The sequence below is a fragment of the Chlorocebus sabaeus genome, chromosome 3 (genome assembly GCF_047675955.1).
Source record: "Chlorocebus sabaeus isolate Y175 chromosome 3, mChlSab1.0.hap1, whole genome shotgun sequence".
Taxonomy (NCBI): domain Eukaryota; kingdom Metazoa; phylum Chordata; class Mammalia; order Primates; family Cercopithecidae; genus Chlorocebus; species Chlorocebus sabaeus.
In genome coordinates this window covers 51,376,447-51,397,722 of record NC_132906.1, presented here as the reverse complement: position 1 = coordinate 51,397,722, position 21,276 = coordinate 51,376,447, and positions in this window count along the sequence as shown.

Sequence of the window (21,276 nt, the reverse complement as noted above, 5' to 3'; positions counted from 1 at the left end):
GCAAGGTACAACATTATCACCACAGTGAAAAACAATCAGTCAGTTTCTTACACAATTAATACAATTAACTTGTAAGTCCTAGCAATTATGCCCTTAGATATTAACACTAACTGACTTAAAAGTGTTTTATAAATATTTACAAGTGCTTTATTTTTAGTAGCCTTCAACCAGTGCAATACGTAAATTGTGGTAGATATGTAAATTGTGGTAGATCTGTATAAGAGAATACTACTCAAAAATAAATGAGAAAATATTGTTGTATGCAACAAAGAGGTATTAATCTAAAAAATATTATATTGGAAGAAAAAATTAGGAAAAATAAGTTTATTATATAATTTCCTTTCTGTGAAGGTCTGGATAAACAAATATACTCAAGAGAGAAAAAAAGAGATGAGTGGTTTTCTGAGGGAGAATTAAGAGGATTAACCACAAAAGTGTACAAGGGAAATTTCTGGCATGATAGAATTGACTAGGGTGTTGATTACAAAAGTATAATATTTATTAAATGTCATAAAATTACAGGCCTAAAATATGTTTATTTTCCTTTTTTTTTTTTTTTTTTTTTTCTTTTTGAGACCTAGTCTCACCCTGTTGGCTCTGCTGCCCAGGCTGGAGTGCAGTGGTGCTATCTTGGCTTACTGCAACCTTCACCTCTCATATTCAAGCAATTCTCCTGCCTCAGCCTCCTGAGTAGCTGGGATTACAGGTGCACCCTACCATACCCAGCCAATTTTTGTATTTTTAGTAGAGATAGGGTTTCACCATGTTGGCTAAGCTGATCTTGAACTTCTGACCTCAAGTAGTACCCTCTCCTTGGCCTCCCAAAGTGCTGGGATTGTAGACACGAGCCACTGTGCCCAGCCTAAAATATGTGTATTTTCTGTGAAAATTATACCCCACTAATATTGGTTAAAATGTATTTTAAAAAATTATCACATTTTATTGTATTTGAAAACACTTGAAAGAACTGAAGAAGAGTGTTTTGATATTAAATACTAACAGAAATAAATCATTTTCATGTTCATTTTCCCACAACCATCTCGTCTTTTATGCACTTTTATTTTTTAATAAATATTAATATATAGTAGAGTGGAATGTTGAAGGGACCATATGCAGAATGGTAAAAAACAAGGCTTTACAGTTAAGATTGACAACTTTCAACTCTTATTTTCATCTCTAACTAGTTGTAATACTTTGGGCAAATCTCTCAAGTTCTTTATAAATGAAAATGATAGCACTAGAGTCTATCATATATTATTAAGATTAAATGTTTTAGCATGTGAAAAGCACGTACTTATGTACCTGTCAAACACTGTTTCATTTGTATTAGACAGATTTATGGTTTTTATGTTTATTTTTTATTTTTTGAAAATTTTTAGATTTTCAAAAATTTGTTTTATTATGTTTTATTTTTTGAAACTATTTAGGTCTTTATTTTGAAATAATTTTAAACTTACAGAAATGTTAAAAGATAAAACAAAGAACTTCTAATGCCCTTCACATGATTACTCTATTTACTCTTGTAAATTTATATCATTTGCTATTTTTTTTTTAACTCTCAAACTCTCAGTCTCTCAATTTTTGTCTTTCTCATATTTATTTATGTATAACATATATATGTCTGTATATACATATGTCCTTTATTTTTTAACTAATAAAAATATTGTTTTATTAGAGGTTAATTTCATTACTTAAATACTTACAAAGAGAAAACCAGATGCTATTATTTGATCTATTTCCTGAATATTCCATCTACAAGTTTCATTTTGTCTAACTTTGGAAATGCATAAACTATAAAAAGTGATCTAATAAAAAGTTAATTTGAGGATGAGTTGTAAACCTTGTTACCAAATTTTATTTTATTTATTTTACTTTTTATTATTCAACTTTCGTTTTAGATTCAAGGTGAATATGTGCAGGTTTGCTACATGGATATATTGCCTGATGCTGAAGTTTCGGGTACTTACGATCCCAACACCCAGGTGGTAAGCATAGTACGAAATAGGTAGTTTTCAGCTCTTGCCCCCACCCTCTTAAACGTATTAGTCCCCAGTTTCTATTGTTCCCATCTTTATGTCCACAGGTCTAGCTCCTACTTATAATTGAGAAAATGTAGTATTTGATTTTCTGTTCCTGCATCCATGTCTCTGCAAAGAATATGATTCATTCTTTTTTTATGACTGCATACTATTCTATAATATATTAACTACCAAAATCATTGTATACAGAATTCGAAAAAAAAACCAAAAAACCTATCATAAAATTCATATGGAACCAGAAAAGAGTGCAAATAGCTAAAACAATCCTATGCCAAAAATAAAAATAAAAATAAAAATAAATAAATATTAGAGGCATCACATTACTCAACTTCAATGTATGCTACAATAAATAAACATCATTATACTGGTACAAAAACAGACACGTAGACCAATGCAACAGAACAGAGAACCCAGAAATAAAGCTGCACATCTATAACCATTTGCTTTTTGACAAAGTCAATAAAAATAAACAATGAGAAAAGGACTTCCTATTTAATGAATAGTCCTGGATAGTTGGTTATTTATATGCAGAAGAATGAAACTAGACAACTACATTTCACCATATTAAAAAATTAACTCAAAATGGAGTAAAGATCTAAATGTAATACTGCAGAGTATAAAAATCTTAGAAGAAAAATCTAGGGAATATAGAATTTTGGACATTGGCCTTACAAAGAATTTATGACTAAATCCTCAAAAGCAATTGCAACAAAAATAAAAATTGACAAGAGGGATCTAATTAAAGAGCTTCTGCACAGCAAAGAAAGCTATCAACAGTATAAACAGACAACCCACAGAATGGGAGAAAACGTTTGCAAATTATGCATCCCAGAAAGTTCTAATATCCAGAATCTATAAGGAATGACATAACAATAGAAAAACAACCCTATTAAGAAGCGGGCAAAGGATATGAACAGGCACTTCTCAAAAGAAGACATGCGGCCAACACACATATGAAAATATGCTCAATAACACTAATCATGAGAGAAACACAAAGTAAATCTACAAAGAGATACCATATCACACCAGTCAGAATGCATATTATTAAAACAACAATAACAGAGAAAAGGGAAAACTTATATACTGTTGGTGGGAATGCAAATTAGTTTCAACCACTGTGTAAAGCAGTTTGGAGATTTCTCAGAGAACTTAAAATTGAACTACCATTTAATCCAGCAATTCACTTACTGGGTTTATACTCAAAGAACATGAATAATTCTACAGAAAAGTCACATGCATTCATATGTTCATTGCAGCACTATTCACAATAGCAACAACATGGAGTCAACCAAGGGGCACATCTTCTTTTTTCTTATTGGAATTGGCTAAAAAAGACTCTGTAGCAGTGCATTAAATATTAAATATAAGGGCTATGATCTTTTTAAAGTATAGACTCCATAAGTGTGTTGTAAATCCTAGAACAACTGCAAGCAGACAGATTTCTCTCTCACCCTCTCTCTGTCTGTGTGTGTGTGTTTGTGTGTGTGTATAGTATGTATACATTTATTCTATTAATATTTCACTACTGTATACAGGAGAAAATAAAGAAAGCTAACATTATGTGTGATATTGACTTAGGTTTTACTGTCTAATGAATACAAAATAATTGTATTAATTTTGAATCCTATAAGACATTTAATATATAAGATTGAGGATAAATCTATGAAAGAGATTAAATAGAAGCAAGAGGCTTGTAGCAAATGAAAACAAAAAATGGCTCCAAGACGAAAAAGAATGCCAAATTTCATGAAAAGTGTATGTTGTGCATTTTACACATAGCAGAGAATTCACTATTTATAGAATTGGGCAATGAAATCACCGGTTGCCATGGAGAAGATATTAATGTAATGGTGGATCAAGAAGCCAAATTGCTTTAGCTCTAAGTGTGAATGAGAGACTTGAATGGGAAGTGAAGGCATCTTTTAAAGAAGAAATGGTAGCTGTGTAGCTAGAGAGTTTTTGGCTATATAAGAATAACAGCTAGAATGTAGACAATTGAGCATATTTATATGCTCGATGGAACAACTCAATAAAATGCATAAAATTAAGAGCACAAGAGAAAGGGGTAAATGAGCACTTAAGCTGGTTGTTAGGGATAATATCTAGACCAAATGGGAAGAGTTAATACTGGATCAGAGAAGTATTAGAGAAGGTAAAAATAAATAAACTGTGAAGGTAAAATTGTTTCATGTATCTGTCTGTATGTCACATATGTAGGGAGAAATATTCAATCACCTGTTTCCTGTGAGATCATTTAGTTTCAGTATTTTAACTAAAAAGCTAAAAAATAAAGAGAACTATATTTCTTTTGTGTTTATTGCAAACAATGACTTATTTAACACTATAAACTATGTAATTTTTAATCACAAATGCCTAACTCAATGGATTTAAAGAGTTATTGAATCTCTACATTTTTAAAGATATATGTTACATAGTTGTGGTCTCAAGAAACATTAACCTGGTAATGATCATAAAGAAATAGATATTGTTAATGCCAGATTGAGACTGAAGCAAGGGGTGGTAGCAGTTCCATTTTGGAAAATCATTCCTAATAAGAATTAAGAGATTTTATGGAAATACATTACAATGTTACAGACAGGTAGGATGTCAAAAAGGGTCTTGGGAAGAGAATGCCTTCCAAAAATCCATTCCAAGAACGCAGTCTCCAACACTGTGGAGGCAGAAAACATAGGAATATAAGAATAAGGATAGAAAGGCAACAGGATAAACTTGATACAAACTCTACTAATGATGTAATTAAACAAAACATACTCAACCTTTTTTGAGCTTCAAGTTTCCTCTCTAGAGACAAAGTTACAATACCTATTTTGTGTGTGTGTGTGTGTGTGTGTGTATACACACACTACGAGATATTAAATATAAGGAACTCAACACAGTCCCTGAAATATTGTCTAGAACAAGAAACAAAAATAGAGAAAAGTTAGATATCAAGTCTGGAATATTGCATTACAGAATAAATGCTGATTTGGGGAAAGAATTAGGAATGTGTAGAAGCAGGCATAATTGAATAGACTCTTGGGAAAGACTAAATGAGCAGTAAAACCATCAGCTTTCTTTTCTACTCAAATAATCATTCATTAGAACAAAATTATCTATATTAATGTTAGAATATATTACTTTCTACGTTATTCAACAGTAAGTCTGGCAGACTATCAGTTGCTGTCTTATGCCAAATAATTCCTTGAAATTGTTATATCTTGGTGTGGCATTGGAGCAAGATGGACTATACTCAAATAGCACAACTCTATTGATTGGGATATGACGCTGCCTGATGAGGAAGTTGTTTGGTCAGGGGAATGCATTCAATGTCTTCTTTACTTGTAATTGTCGCTGAAATGTCAGATTATGTTGTGTTTCAACTGGCGAGAATGCAGAACATCTAAATGCTTTTGAAGCTATTATTTTACATGTTCTATTATTAAAAATATTAGTATGTTTACCAGTAACAGAATTTATATACTACCAAATTTATTTTTAAAATTTAATTTATAATTGAATATGATATGTATTAAAAATTTTGGTAGCATCAACACTTTTGTAAGATTATTTTTATGTATTCCTTCTTGTATAGTTAGTATTAGAACACATTTTTTTTTTAGAATTAGTTCCCTAAATCTTTAATAATTTTTTTCACTCCCCCTTATTTCATTTCGGTTTTTACTTCTTGCATCCAATTTTAGGTTATAACATTAATCATGCAGAAGAAGCCAAGAGTGTAGACAGATGAAACTTCAGTATTTGAGAAACACATTATGGGTAACATATCACATCTCCCAACATTCACGATCAGCTGGCTTTTACCTAAAAAAGTCTGTAAGAGTATTTATCTGTTTCCCAAAGTTTCAACAGCATACACATGACAAACCAAAATGTTTGTTTATTCTTGACTCCACAAAATGATATTTTTATTGATGCAAATAAATTTATTAAGAAAAACCTTTGGCCATTTTGGAGGGGTTTTGTGGTGTGATGTGACTAGGGGCACTCAGCTAGGCTAGGCTTGGTGGGAAGGTGTGTGCTGAGGTCACGCTTTCTGTGGCTGCCGTGTTGGGAAGCCGCATGACTCGTGGCCAGGCAGGGAAAAAGAACTGTCTAATCTATGTGGATAACTTACCTTCAGGTATCCCAATCAAGGACACTGAGGATGTGATTACAAATATGGGCACTATCTGTGATATGGATCTGAAGAATCCCATGGACCACACTTGGCCTTTGTTGAGTTTGAGCAGCCACAATGAGGAAGTTACAGTGTATGGTCTCCATAGCTGTGATTATGACAGATGCCTCATGCAGGTGGAGTCTCCTACAAATGGCCTTGGCACTGGCCAAGGAGGCAGTGGAACTCCTCAAGGTTCCCATGGCTCCCCTACCCAGGCTGTCTGAAAGCAGAGTGGTTGTCTCTGGGCTGCCTCCAGGTGGAAGCTAGCAGGAGTTAAAAGGTCACATGCATGAGGTAGGTGATGTACGCCATGATGAGGTTTACCAAGATGGCATGGTGTCATGAAGGATGTAGAGAAAGAAGATATGACCTTTGTGGCTGGGAAGCTAGATAATACCAAGTTTAGATCATTACATTGCTCATTTTGTAATTCTTTTGCTTCCTCCCAGGCACTTTTTGTCTTAATAAGAACTAATGTGGGGAGAACTGACTAATTTGTCACAGTGCTTAATTACAACTGGTAATGTGTGACCTGCTGGTAGTGTATGTGTGGGTATAGAGTATCTCTAAATCTAAGATAGAGTATAATATCAATATTGCTAAATCTGCATATCCTCTGTGTGATTGTTAGATCATTACTATTTTACTTTCTTAAGAAAAAATGAAGCAAAATAGAGAGTTCCAATGTATTGGTGTACATAATCCAGTTGGGAATACTTTCAGTTTCACCTTCTACTTTAAAATAGTTTTTCATAATTGGCTCATATATTTAAAACACTTTAATTTACAAATTAAATTGCAAATGAGAGCATTGAATTTATTTTACACTTAGGTGGGTAGCAATACCAGTAAGCTTTTAAACTACTTAAATTTTTCAACCGCAAATCCTGTAATATGCTGTAGAGTAAGTGTTGGCACTGCCAGTTGAACTGTAAACATCAAATGCTTATTTCAACTAGTCTCTATACTGACTAAGTTTCTAAAATTTATCTTCTGTGCACCTCTGCATCCCAGGCTCAAGTGCTCTTCCCATCTCACTTCCTGGTAACTGGGACTACTGGTGTGGGTCACTACATGCAGCTATTTTTTGCATTTTTTGTAGAGACAGGTTTTCATCATGTGGCCTAAAAATCCTGAGCTAAACTGATCTGCCTGCCTTGGCCTCCCAAAATGCTGGGATAATGGGTGTGAGCCACTGTGCCCTGTCATTTTGCAGAATTTTATAGTTATTGATACTCATCGGTTAAACTAAATACAGACTGTGATGGTTAATATTGAGTGTCAACTTGATTGAATTGAGATATGCAAAGTATTGACCCTGGGTGTGTCTGTGAGGGTGTTGCCAAAGGAGATTAACCTTTGAGTCAGTGGACTGGGAAAGGCAGACCCATCCTTTTAAGGTGGGCACCATATAATTAACTGCCGACACTGCTAGAATATAAAGCAGGCAGACACATTTGAAAAGACTAGACTGGCCTAGGCTTCCAGACTACATCTTTATCCTGTGCTGAACCCTTCCTGCCATCAAACATCAGACTCCAAGTTGTTCAGTTTTGGGACTCGGACTGGTTTTTCTTGCTTCTCAGGTGCAGATGGCCTATTGTGTGACTTTGTGATCATGTGAGTTAATACTTGATATTTGATACTTTAAGGGGAGGCCACGTCCCCTTGAGGAAGAACGTCAATACACTACCAACAATTTATGCTTGTAATCTTTCCACCATCCTTTCCCAAGGAGACTTCTGGACTTTTACCAGGGTAACTGTGCACTGGGAAAAGGAAAACGATCAAACATTTTGGGGACTACTTGACACTGGCTCTGAGTTGATTGCAGGGGACCCAAAATGTCATTGTGGTCCTCCAGTTAAAGTAGGGGTTTATGGAGGTCAGGTAATTACTGGAGGTTAACTCAGGTCTGACTTGCAGTGGGCCCAGGGGTCCCTGGACTCATCCTGTAGTCATTTCCCCAGTGCCAGAATGCATAATTGTCATATACATACTTAGCAGCTGGCAGAACCCCCACATTGGCTCCCTGACTGGTAGGGTGAGGGCTATTATGGTGGAAAAGTCTAACTGGGAGCAAACAGAGCTGCCTCTACCTAGAAAAATAGTAAATCAAAAACAATATCACATCCCTGGAGGGATTGCAGAGATTAGAACCCTGACTAATACACAGAGATAACTCATTCCTCAGAAATCTTTTGTGATTTAACAGTATTTAACATTTTGCTTCCTCTTGTTTGCTTTAGCTGGTTATAAAGGTTTGGATTGGAGAGGGCTCACTACATTCCAACACTTGGAGCTGGATCATTGGATTCAAATCATAATGTGGATAGGATAGGGAGAACAAATTTTGCAGGATCAGATTATCAGGAAATAGGAGTGGATTGATACTTGAAGGAAACATTAATCCTCATGGAGCAGGATCAGATTACCGGGAATATAGGAGTGGATTCTCACTCCAACCAAATTGCATACCTTTGGATTTTTAAGTTTAACTTAATTGGCTAAAGAGTCCCCCTCACCCAATGTTTGATAATTGGAGCCCTTAAGATGCACAATGAAATTGTGTTCTGCATTTTTTGGTAAAAGGAGTAAAGGGAGGACCTAGAAATATACGCTGGAGCATTCTTCTTGGAAGCATTCAGCAAAAGCAGATGGCAAAGATGTAAAGGGGAAGGGAGAAGGGTTCTTTAAAATAGTAAATCACTAAGTGACTTCTAAATTTAAAGAAAATGAAATCATCCGGGCATGGTGGCTCATGCCTGTAATCCCAGCACTTTGGGAGGCCAAGGTGGGTGGATCACTTGAGGTCAGGAGTTCAAGACCAGCCTGGCCAACATAGAGAAATTCCGTCTCTACTTAAAAAAAAAAAAAAAAAAAAAAAAAAAAATTACAAAAATTAGCTGGGCGTGGTGGTGTGCTCCTGTAATCCCAGGTACTTGGGAGGCTAAGGCCATAGAACAGCTTCAACCTGTGAAGCAGACGTTACAGTGAGCCAAGATTGTGCCACTGCACTCTAGCCTAGGCAACAGAGTAAGACTCAGTCTCAAAAAAAAAAAAAAAAAGAAAAAAGAAGAGAAAAGAAAAGGAAAGGAAATTGGAGTTGAGGAATAAGTAGTTTTTTACTTTGAATAAAATAAACATTTTTAAATATATAATAAATAATATTAAATATACATATTATAAATAAATATAATAAAAATATAAATAAATAAATATAATAATATATAATAAATAACAAAATTTAATAACTTTCTACTTAAATTACTAGTTGTGCTCAGCAGAAGACAAAATGTTATTTATTTACGGCTTGCAACTATCTTCCCTAACAAGAAGTTATATGATGTACTTATTCTCCAGAATAATTGCAGCTTTGACATGGAAGAATTAGGATGCTGGTATCCATCCTGTTTCAAACCCATCTATCAGTCTGCTCCTAGCAGCTAATTACAAATGCAGCTCACGAGTTACAAGTCTGTTTAAACTTACGTTTGAATTCTAAAAATGATTTGGAATGAGAAATTGTTTTATTAAAACAACTGAAGAACCATTAACTATTACGGTCAGAAAGTCGAAAATCTTTGAAGAGCTGTTTATTCCTCACTGTATTTCATCTTAAAATGACGATGTAACTTGTGACTCCCATTATACATGTTAAAATGAAGGAAAAACTCTGACTTGCTCTATCACAGGAATTTCTGTATATGTATTAACACTTTAGGGTCACATATATTAATTTTTGTTTTCCTACTGAAACGGGAAAAGTTCCCTTATCCCCCTCACAGGGCATGTGACTAGGTGTATAGCTCCTTTCTTCATGCCTCACAGCTCAAACCGCTAGGGAGAGCATGCAGACGGGCAGGCTGTGAGGTACGTGGGCTCTGACCCCTTGGCAGTGTCTAGGGGTGAATATTTACAGCTCCTGAAGTCCCAGTGGGCATGTGTTACAGTGTACTCTCTTAGTTTTGCCATCTGTAGGCAGTTTGGTTAATCAGCTCAATTAGACCTTCTGCCTTATTTCAAGGACAGAGGGCTTTCTGTATCTTGGGGTTTCTTGCCTTGGTGTACCAGAAAAATAGAATCACACGTGGGCTTGGAGAATGAGTGGAAAGCTTTATTGAATGGTGGAAGCTCTCAGCAGATGGGTGGGGAGCCAGTGGGAAGGTGGTTTTCTCCAGGAGTCGGGCCACTGAGCGGCCAGACTCTCCTCTGACCACCCGGGCCAAATTCCCCACCGTGTCCAGGTAGATGGCCTGCTGGCATCTGCCAGTGCCTATCAGTGTGCTCTTCCACTCCTCTACTCCTCTCAACGTCCAGCCGCCTATGTGCTCTTCTACCAGTGTGTTCCTCCCAACGTCTAGTCGCTTGTTTTCTTGCTGCTAGGGTCTCAGGGTTTTCGTAGGCACAGAATGGGGGTATGGCAGGCCAGGGTGATCTTGGAAATGAAACATTTGGGTGCAAAAGTAGGAGAGCTCTCCTCACCTAGGTCCCTGGGCATAGGCCCGAGGGTGGAGTCCTCCCCAAGGACCCTGCCTTCCTCCTCCCAGCACTTCCTTCTCTCTCCCACCACTACTGCTTCACAATGAAATATTTCCAAGAATAACAGAATAATTAAGACTCTACTTCTAGTTACATCTTACATGCAATAATATAGTTATAAACATGAATAAAATTTATTAAAATTTTAGTTAGCATATATGATTGGAAATAATCATGCAAACATGATAAATGACTGCTGATTACATTATATTTGGGGAATCTACCTGGAAGGATTTGATCACTACGTAAAAGTTGCCACAAAGAGATTAACCACTGTTGTTGAGCTGGAGTAATAAAAAAGTCTGTCCTATATTTCTTTTGATTTTTAGTATGTTTAGCTTATGAAAAAATAAGTCTGAAGAAATGTGTTCATTAGTAGCTTCATATTTTGTATGGTTTATTTCATGAGTAAATTATAGCTATTAGATTTATTAACACTGGATGATAGTCTAGGAATTTTTACTCTGAAGTCACATCAAAGGAGGTCAATTGGTATTGGGAAAAATAGTCATATGATTCTCAGAGGGTCAAGAGGATACCATAGAATTAATTCAAAATAATGTTCTTAGTGTACTCTATAAGCAGTCAGAAGTTTTTCTAGGCTTCTCATTCACTATTTGATAATGCAGAGGATAAAACATATCAGATAGTGTTACAATTATTTTTAAAGATTTCATATTCTGTGTTGTTTATCCTCAACTTCGAAGAAAATATCTCAAGCAAAACCGACATTTTCTCTAAGGAGTACAACTATTTGTGATTACTGTAGGTAATTGCTACAATATTTTCATTAACTTGTTCATATTTTCCATTTATCTCTAATAATGTCTGTAAATGTTAGTTTCAATTCTTCACAGTTATGGTTATATTTTATTTAGCTCTATAATTTGCAATGCAAGTCTCTCACATAGTACTTTAAATTTGGTACAGGTCACCAAATATTCTAGTTATTTTCTCAACATAAAGCACTACAACAAACACACACAAATTTATTTTGATAGTGTGTAGGTTAGTAGAGTAGTTAAAAAAATACAAAATGAAAAAAGTACTAAGTAACTTTCTCGTTACAATATCATAATATGATTCAAATATAGTAGAAAAAATATGCAAACTAGTTTGTGCATTTGACTTATTTAAAATAGTGTAATTAAAGGGTCATCTGATTATCCTTGTATTCATGTTTTTGTGTGTGGTTATTCATTTTCTCTTCTCACACCCCAAGAAAAATGTATGTGTCTTATATTTGTGATTTTCAATGCCATATACTTCATTCCATATGGAATAAATCAATATATATTTATCAAACGGTTACACTACATCAGCAAGTTTTAATGTTCTGAATATAGATGAACTCTGTGGGGAATTAGTCACTGAAATTTCAACATATACAATCTTATCTCTGGTTTCATGACATTCATATTTTCAACATTTGACTTACAAAAGTATATGTTTAAGCACATGAATAAGTTAAAGAAAGCACTACCAAAGAAAATAACAATCTATAGGAAATTATTACACATAAAGGATTTTTACTGAAAAGTTTTCTCGCTTAGAAAAAAAATAAACGCAGAAATGTTTGCATTTTGAAGGTTGTATTACTAGAAGATTAAGATCACTAAAATAGTTTTTTGTTCTGCTATACTTTTGAGGAATGACTGTGTTTATTAAATACATACATTAAAGGTTAGACATGTTTTTCTTTTCTTTTTGTTTCTTTTCGATCAGAAAACAGGACATTTGAGGGAATGAAAATTTGTGTCTTATCATATGGAATTCCCTCCTTTCCTTCATTATTTTCTTTCTTCCCTTCTTCCCTCCTTCCCTTTGTCATTCTTACCATTGGTATATTCTTCTTTCTCATTAATGCAATCAAATAATTTACATTGCATTCTTTCCATATGCCAGATACCATCAGAAAACAGTAACAAAAAGACATATGGTTATTACATATCACTGCTAATAAAGAGAATTCCCATGATAATTTTTCAAATTAATAAAGAGTTTAGGTTATGTTACAAAAGTATACACTAGGGACTGTTAGAAACATTTTATGGATGAAATATTTTATTCAAGCTCAAAAAACAACTTTGATAATAGTCTGAGTTTGGATATTATTAATTAAAGCAAACAAGTAACATGTGTTTTGTTAGTATTCCAAATACACCGTGAATGAATTTGTCAATTCTACCTTACTACTGCCTTTGTAATATATAGTGAATGCCATTAGGATTACACATCAGCTCTTCTAAAAGAATGCCCTAATGTACCAAAGTGGTGGCCAACGATGATAGAGGTTTTGGCCACTGAAGTGTCTTGGAAATAGTCTGTCAGCAGCTAAGCTTTCATTTACAACAAAATCTGTCAAGAAAAATGACCTTGCTGCATATTTATATTTTTCAAAGGAAATATCAGAGAACTACTTTCAATTTTATCCAAAGAAATTGGACTAGCCAAATAAGATGAAGTCTTAACTGAATCATTTTGGCAGCGAATAAATCAAAGTTTAGAGGTAGCTGTTAAGTGTTTTCAGCTGCTAAAATGCCTCTACGTTATTGTACAAGCAGGGCAAGCTGCTATTCAGTCTTTCTGTAGTACAACAGGCTATTAAGATGCTCCTATAATTTTGTAGAAAAAAAAATTGAAAAAAAAATTATCCAAGTCTTCTTGTATACAAGGGATTATTTACATATCGAATTTAGTTATATATATATATATAATTTAAATATATGTTAAAGGATTTAATAAATTTGGCACTAAATGTACCAGTAAACACAGGTTATAGGTTTAATTGGAGGTTTATAAGATATTCAGAGAAAAAAATATCCTTTGGGAAAATCCTTAATTTTTATAATTTTATGAAATTTTAGATATAAAGTTCAAAAAAGGAGCAGACATGGAGCAGAAACTATAATGAGTTTCTCTGAATTCTGTATATTTTCTGGGGCTACTTTTTCATTTATTTTTTAAAAAATAGTCCAATCTTGGTATAATCAGGCTGTTCCTTGTTATTTATACTGTTCAGTTCTGCTTGGTGAAATGCACTCAAGAAACTGAAAAACTGTTGTTACTTTTTTTTTTTTTCCTGCAGAATTCTTAAATCTCCTCATGAGAGTACATAATCACATGTACTTGGTGTTTCTAGGTTAAGTAAGACTTCGGATACCATTCTTCAGAATTCTTAACTTTTCAAGCAGTATTTTAATATTTCTTCTGCTTGATTTGCTATATTATTTTATTATTTTTTCCAGGAGTTTTCTTTTCATTTCAGACTCAGTGCTTTTAAAAAATCATATAATCGGCTTCTCAGGAGTATTTGGATATTCTCTGGGAAGAGCAGTGGCTGCAGTTGGATCTGATCTGCTACCTCTTCCTATCCTTATACTAGAAACTTAAGTACTTTGCTTCTCACAAATTTAGGGGATTCATAGTTGATTGTTGGAGCCTAAAATTATGTAATCCATTCATTTGTGATAAGTAATGGATTATGATTTTTACATGAGAAACATACCTACCATGTTTACCGTAATTACAGTCATATTTTAACTCAGTGTTATGGTAAGACTTAGTGGAGCTATATTGATGGAAAACTATAGTACACGAATTCACTCACAACTTAGGCTGGTTAAAACAGAGATCTGTGAAAATTGCTGGTTACTTTTCTATGCTTACCATGTATATCAATATCTAATTATAATAAGCACCACCACCATTATCTTCAGCCTGGTTTTATTAATCTACATAGAGATGTCTGCAAAGAAGTTATTTAACTCAGGACATTATTAATAACAAGGATACATTTTTTTAAAATAAATGAATGCAGAGACTATACTGAAACTAGTAGGAATGTACGAATTACACCAGAAATGATATCTAATAGGTTTATATATAAGTCCATTATGCTTATTAAGAAAACAATAAGAAAAATTAACAAGTCAGCTTAAGGGATTATTTATCAAAAATGCTTCACAGTTTTATGTAAAAATCAAAAAAGTTTCAAGAATAAATATGTGAGTGACATTTTTCATAAAATATACATCATAAATTATAATGCTTGCCAGAGCTGCAAAATGTAGATGTGATTGATAGATCATATAGAGTTATAACATGTACTATATCCCCAAGACCTAGCTAATCTTAGTAGAAAAGTATTCATCACAGGGATGAAGCCAACCTGATCGTGGAGGATAAGCTTTCTAATGTCCTGCTGGATTTAGTTTGCCAGTATTTTATTGAAGATTTTCACATTAATGTTCATCAGGGATATTGGCCTGAAATGTTCTTTTTTGTTGTGTCTCTGCCAGGTTTTGGTATCAGGATGACGCTGGCCTCATAAAATGAGTTAGGGAGGAGTCGTTCTTTTTCTATTGTTTGGAATAGTTTCAGAAGGATTGGTACCAGCTCCTCTTTGTACCATTGGCAGAATTCAGCTGTGAATCCGTCTGGTCCTGGCATTTTCTTTTCTTTTTCTTTCTTTCTTTCTTTCTTTCTTTCTTTCTTTCTTTCTTTCTTTCTTTCTTTCTTTCTTTCTTTCTTTCTTTTCTTTTTTTTTTTTTTTTTTTTTTATTGGTAGGCTATCAATTACTGCCTCAATTTCAAAATTTGTTATTGGTCTATTCAGGGATTCAACTTCTTTCTTGTTTACTCTTCGGAGGGTGTATGTGTTCAGGAATTTATCCATTTCTTCTCGATTTTCTAGTTTATTTGCGTAGAGTTGTTTATAGTATTCTCTGATGGTAGTTTGTATTTCTGTGGTATCAGTGTTGATCTTACCTTTATCACTTTTATTATGTCTATTTGATTCTTCTCTCTTTTCTTCTTTATTAGTCTCGCAAGCAGTCTACCTATTTTGTTAATCTTTTCCAAAAAAACAGCTCCTGGATTCATTTCTTTTTTGAAGGGTTTTTCATGTCTCTATCTCCTTCAGTTCTGCTTTGATCTTAGTTATTTCTTGCCTTCTGTTAGCTTTTGAATTTGTTTGCTCTTGCTTCCCTAGTTCTTCTAACTGTGATGATAGGGTGTCGATTTTAGATCTTACCTGCTTTCTACTGAGGGCATTTAGTGCTGTAAGTTTCTCTCTAAACACTGCTTTAGCTGTGTCCCAAAGATTCAAGTATGTTGTGTCTTTGTTTTCATTGATTTCAAAGAACTTATTTATTCCTGCCTTAATTTTGTTATTTATCCAGTATTCATTCAGGTGCAGGTTGTTCAGTTTCCATGTAGTTGTGAGGTTTTGAATGAGTTTCTTAATCCTGCAATCTAATTTGATTGCACTGTGTCTGAGAGACTGTTTGTTATGGTTTGTGCTCTTTCTCATTTGCTAAGGAGTGTTTTACTTCCAATTGTGTTGTCAGTTTTAGAGTAAGTGTGATGTGGTACTGAGAAGAATACATATTCTGCTGATTTGTGGTGGGGAGTTCTGTAGATGTCTGTTAGGACTGCTTGGTCCATAGTTGAGTTCAAGTCCTGAATATCTTTGTTAATTTTCTGTCATGTTGATTTGTCTAGTATTGACAGTGGGGTGTTAAAATCTCCCACCATTATTGTGTGGGAATCTAGTCTCTTTGTAGGTCTCTAAGAGTTTGCTTTATGAATCTAGGTGCTTCTGTATTGGGTGCATATATATTTAGGAGAGTTAGCTTTTCTTGTTGCATTGGTCCCTTTAACATTATGTAATGCCCTTCTTTGTCCTTTTTGATCTTTATTGGTTTAAAGTCTGTTTTATCAGAGACTAGGATTGCAAACTCTGCTTTTTTTGTTGTTTCCTATTTGCTTGGTGAATCTTCCTCCATCCCTTAATTTTGAACCTATAAGTGTCTTTGCACATGAGATGGGCCTCCTGTATATAGTACACTGATGGATCTTGATGCAAATTAATAAGCGTAATCAATCACATAAACAGAACCAATGACAAAAACCACATGATGATGCCAATAGATGCAGAAAAGGCCTTTGATAAAATTCAACACCTCTTCATGCTAAAAACACTCAATAAACTAGGTATTGATGAAACATATCTCCAAATAATATGAGCTGTTTATGACAAACCCACAACCAATATCACACTCAATAGGCAAAAGCTGAAAGCATCACCTCTGAAAACCGGCACAGTACAAGGATGCTCCGTCTCACTACTCACTACTTTTATTCAACATAGTATTGGAAGTTCTGGTCAAGGCAATCAGGAAAGATAAAGAAATAAAGGGTATTCAAATAGGAAGAGAGGAAGTCAAATAATCTCTGTTTGCAGATGGCATGATTGTATATTTAGAAAACCCCATCGTGTCAGCCCCAAAACTCCTTAAGCTGTTAAGCAACTTCAGCAAAGTCTCAGGATACAAAATCAATGTGAAAAAATTACAAACATTCCTATACACCAACAATAGACAAACAGAGAGTCAAATCATGAATGAACTCCCATTCACAATTGCTACCAAGAGAATAAAATACTTAGGAATACAACTTACAAGGGATGTGAAGGACCTCTTCAAGGAGAACTACAAACCACTGCTTGAGGAAATAAGAGAGGCACAAACAAATGGAAAAGCATTCCATGCTCACAGAAAGGAAGACTTAGTATCATGAAAATGGCCACACTGCCCAGAGTAATTTATAGATTCAATGGTATTCCCATTAAGCTACCACTGGCTTTCTTCACATAATTAGAAAACACTACTTTAAATTTTACATGGAACCAAAAAAAAAAAAAAAAAAAAAAAAAAAAAAAAAAAAAAAAAGAGCCTATAGCCAAGAGAATCTTAGGCAAAAAGAACTAAGCTGGAGGCATCACACTACCTGGCTTCAAACTATATAACAAATCTACAGTAACCAAAACAGCATGGTACTAGTACCAAAACAGATAAATGTATGTGTGTATATATATACCAATGGAACAGAGCAGAGGCCTCAGAAATAACATCACACATCTACAACCATCTGATCTTTGACAAATCTGACAAAAACAAGCAATGGGGAAAGGATTCCCTACTGAATAAATGGTGTCGGGAAAACTGGATAGCCATATGCAGAAAACTGAAACTGGACCCTTTCCTTACACCTTATACAAAAAATAACTCAAGATGGATTAAAGATTTAAACATAAGACCTAAAACCATGAGAGCCCTAGAAGAAAACCTAGGTGATACCATTCAGGACACAGGCATGGGCAAAGACTTCATGACTAAAACACCAAAAGCAATTGCAACAAAAGCCAAAATTGATAAATGGGATCCGATTAAACTAAAGAGCTTCTGCACAGCAAAAGAAACTATCATTACAGTGAACAGGCAACCTACAGGATGGGATAATTTTTTTTGCAATCTGTCCTTCTGACAAAGGGCTAATATCCAGAAGCTATAAGTAACTTAAACAAATTTACAAGAAAAAAAATAAACAACCCCATCACAAAACTGGCAAAGGATATGAACTGACACTTTTCAAAAGAAGACATTTTTGCAGCCAGCAAACATATGAAAAAGAGCTCATCATCACTGGTCATTAGAAAAATGCAAATCAAAACCACAATGAGATACCATCTCATGCCAGTTAGAATGGCGATCATTAAAAAAGTCAGGAAACAACAGATGCTGGAGAGGATGTAGAGAAATAGGAACGCTTTTACACTGTTGGTGGGAGGACAAATTAGTTCAATCATTGTGGAAAACAGTGTGGCAATTCCTCAAGGATCTAAAAATAGAAATATCATTTGACCCAACAACCCCATTACTGGGTATATATCCAAAGGATTATAAAACATTCTACTATGAAGACACAGGCATACATATATTTATTGCAGTACTATTCAGAGTAGCAAAGACCTGGAACCAACCCAAATGCCCATCAGTGATAGACTGGAAAAAGAAAATGTGGCACGGCTGGGTGCAGTGGCTTACTCCTGTAATCCCAACACTTTGGGAGGTCTAGGCAGGTGGATCACCTGAGGTTGGGGATTTGAGACCAGCCTAACTAACATGAAGAAATCCCGTCTCTACTAAAAATACAAAATTAGCTAAGTGTGGTGGCACATGCCTCTAATCCTAGCTACTCGGGAGGCTGAGGCAGGAGAATCGCTTGAACCCGGGAAGCAGAGGTTGCAGTGAGCTGAGATTGCACCATTGCACTCCAGCCTGGGCAACAAGAGAAAACTCCATTCCTTCCCTCTCCCCCGCAAAAAAAGTAAATGTGGCATGTATATACCATGGAATGCTATGCAACCATAAAAAAGAATGAGTTCATGTCCTTTGTAGGGACACGGATGAAGATGGAAACCATCGTTCTTAGCAAACCAACAGGAACAGAAAACCAAACACCACATGTTGTCACTCATAAGTGGGAGTTTAACAATGAGAACATGTGGCCATAGGGAAGGAAACATCACACACCGGAGTCTGTCAGGGGCTGGGGGGCTGGGGTAGGGATAGCATTAGAAGAAATACCTAATGTAGATGATGGGTTGATGGGTGCAGCAAACCACCATGGCACATACATACCTATGTAACAAACCTGCATGTTCTGTACATGTATCCCAGAACTTAAAGTGTGATCATTAAAAAACAGAGATCAACACAAAAAAAAAGAAAAAAAGAAAAGTATTCAATATTTCATTCTGAAATATGAAGTTAGGTGAACATTTAGGAGACCAATACCATATTGAGAAAATTCTTTGTAGTTATTGTATGGTAATGGTAATTTATTTCTTTATTGTTTGTTTCCTTTATTCATAAATATGCATTAACTGTCCAGCGATTTTTTTTGCATCTATTCAAATTGTTATATTATTTTTGTCCTTTATTTTAATGAAAAAGTAGTATACTTCAAAAAATTTAGCATACATTCAGTTTTTAACAATATTATTATCCCTGTGGGTTGCTGAGCTTTTGAACCTATAAGCTGGTGTTCTTCTCCTAAAAAGTTGGGAAGCACTTGCCATTTGAAGATATATTTTTGTGTCCGAACTCCTTTGATTTTTTTTTAGGGAGTGCAATTGCCAGATGTTTTGATATGTCCCACAGGTCACTGCATCTCTAATCATTTTTCTTCAATATTATCTTCACTGTGCTTTGTTTTGAATAATTTTAATTGATCAATCTTTACATTCATTAACAGTTTCTTCTGCCATCTCAGTCTGCTCTTAAACCCACCCAGTACTTTTTCATTTCAACTGTTGAACACTCTAGTTCAACTTTGTTATATATTTTGTTGTTTCCACCTCTTGCTGAGATTCCCTTGCTCCCTTGCTCTTCACTCATTGAGATTTCTTTAGAAATTTAAAATAACTTATTTAAGGTCTTTGCCTGCTAAATCCAACACAGGTTCCATATCTGGTTTACCTATATTGACTGCTTTTTTTAAATTTAATGAATCACATTTTTCATGTTTCTTTTCATGTTAATAATCTTACATTTTTGACTCTGGATATGTGAATTATACATTGCTGAGATTTCAGTTCTGGTATCTTAAAGAAGTGATTTCCTCCCTCACAGGCAGTTAACTTGTGGGTTGGAAAATGTTAACTTGTGTAAGCTTGCTTAGTGCTATTTGTGGGCAGATCTATGAAAAGCTTGAGATGCTTTCCAAGTTCCTCTAACATGGTGGGACTTAAGCTTTGTACTCTTTCTCATGTGTGGATCTGGTCAGGGTATGGTTGTAAGCTTTGTTAAGATGGCTCTAGAATTTGACTTATTCTAGGTGTTTCAGCAGGATGTCTGAGGTGTTAGCATGGAATGTTACTGAGGTTTGTCTGCTAAGTCAATCTGTAGTGAGTTTCACATTGTTTCATCTCATGCATATGTATCTCTGCCTACATTCTGTCTTCCTTAATGCACTGACCTGCAACTTCCAATTGTTTCAATAACAGAATTCTGACCTCTGCCTCTTCTTAGCTCATCAAGATCATGTTCTGCTAATAGGCTCCTGCCAGCTCCCTGACAGACAGAATACTTTGTTGAGCGTGAAGCTCTAAAGATTTTGCTTTCTCCCTAAATGTTGTACAATGCTGAAAACAGTGTTCTCATTGATTCCAGACTCATTTTCATACTTGTATACTGAAGGAAGGTCATTTTAGTATTATTTACTATGTCACGACCTGCCACAAAAGTCTCTGGTGATCTGTTTTTACTGATGGCTTTTCAAGACTGGTGAGCTGTTTGTTTACCTATCTTCAGCTAATCTCCCTGATCATCAATGATATGCTATAGGGATTGTATGCCCATCCCCTGAACACCAAGACACCTTTATTGAAATAATGTTGCTTAGTCCTCAAGTGCCTGGTCACTCACATAAATGATGAAATTACAGTGTTCACTCCTGCAGATGTGGGGCCTGACGGCTACTCCAGGAAATTCCTAAGGCTAACTAATACTCAATCTGTACTCACACTCACATTTCATTTCCCAGGATCAGATAACAGAATATATGTCCTTACCTGTACTTGACAATAGATGACTTTGGGTATGAACGACTTCTTCTCCATTTTAATAGAAGACCTATTACTATATAGTCCCTTTTGTAACCCTAGGC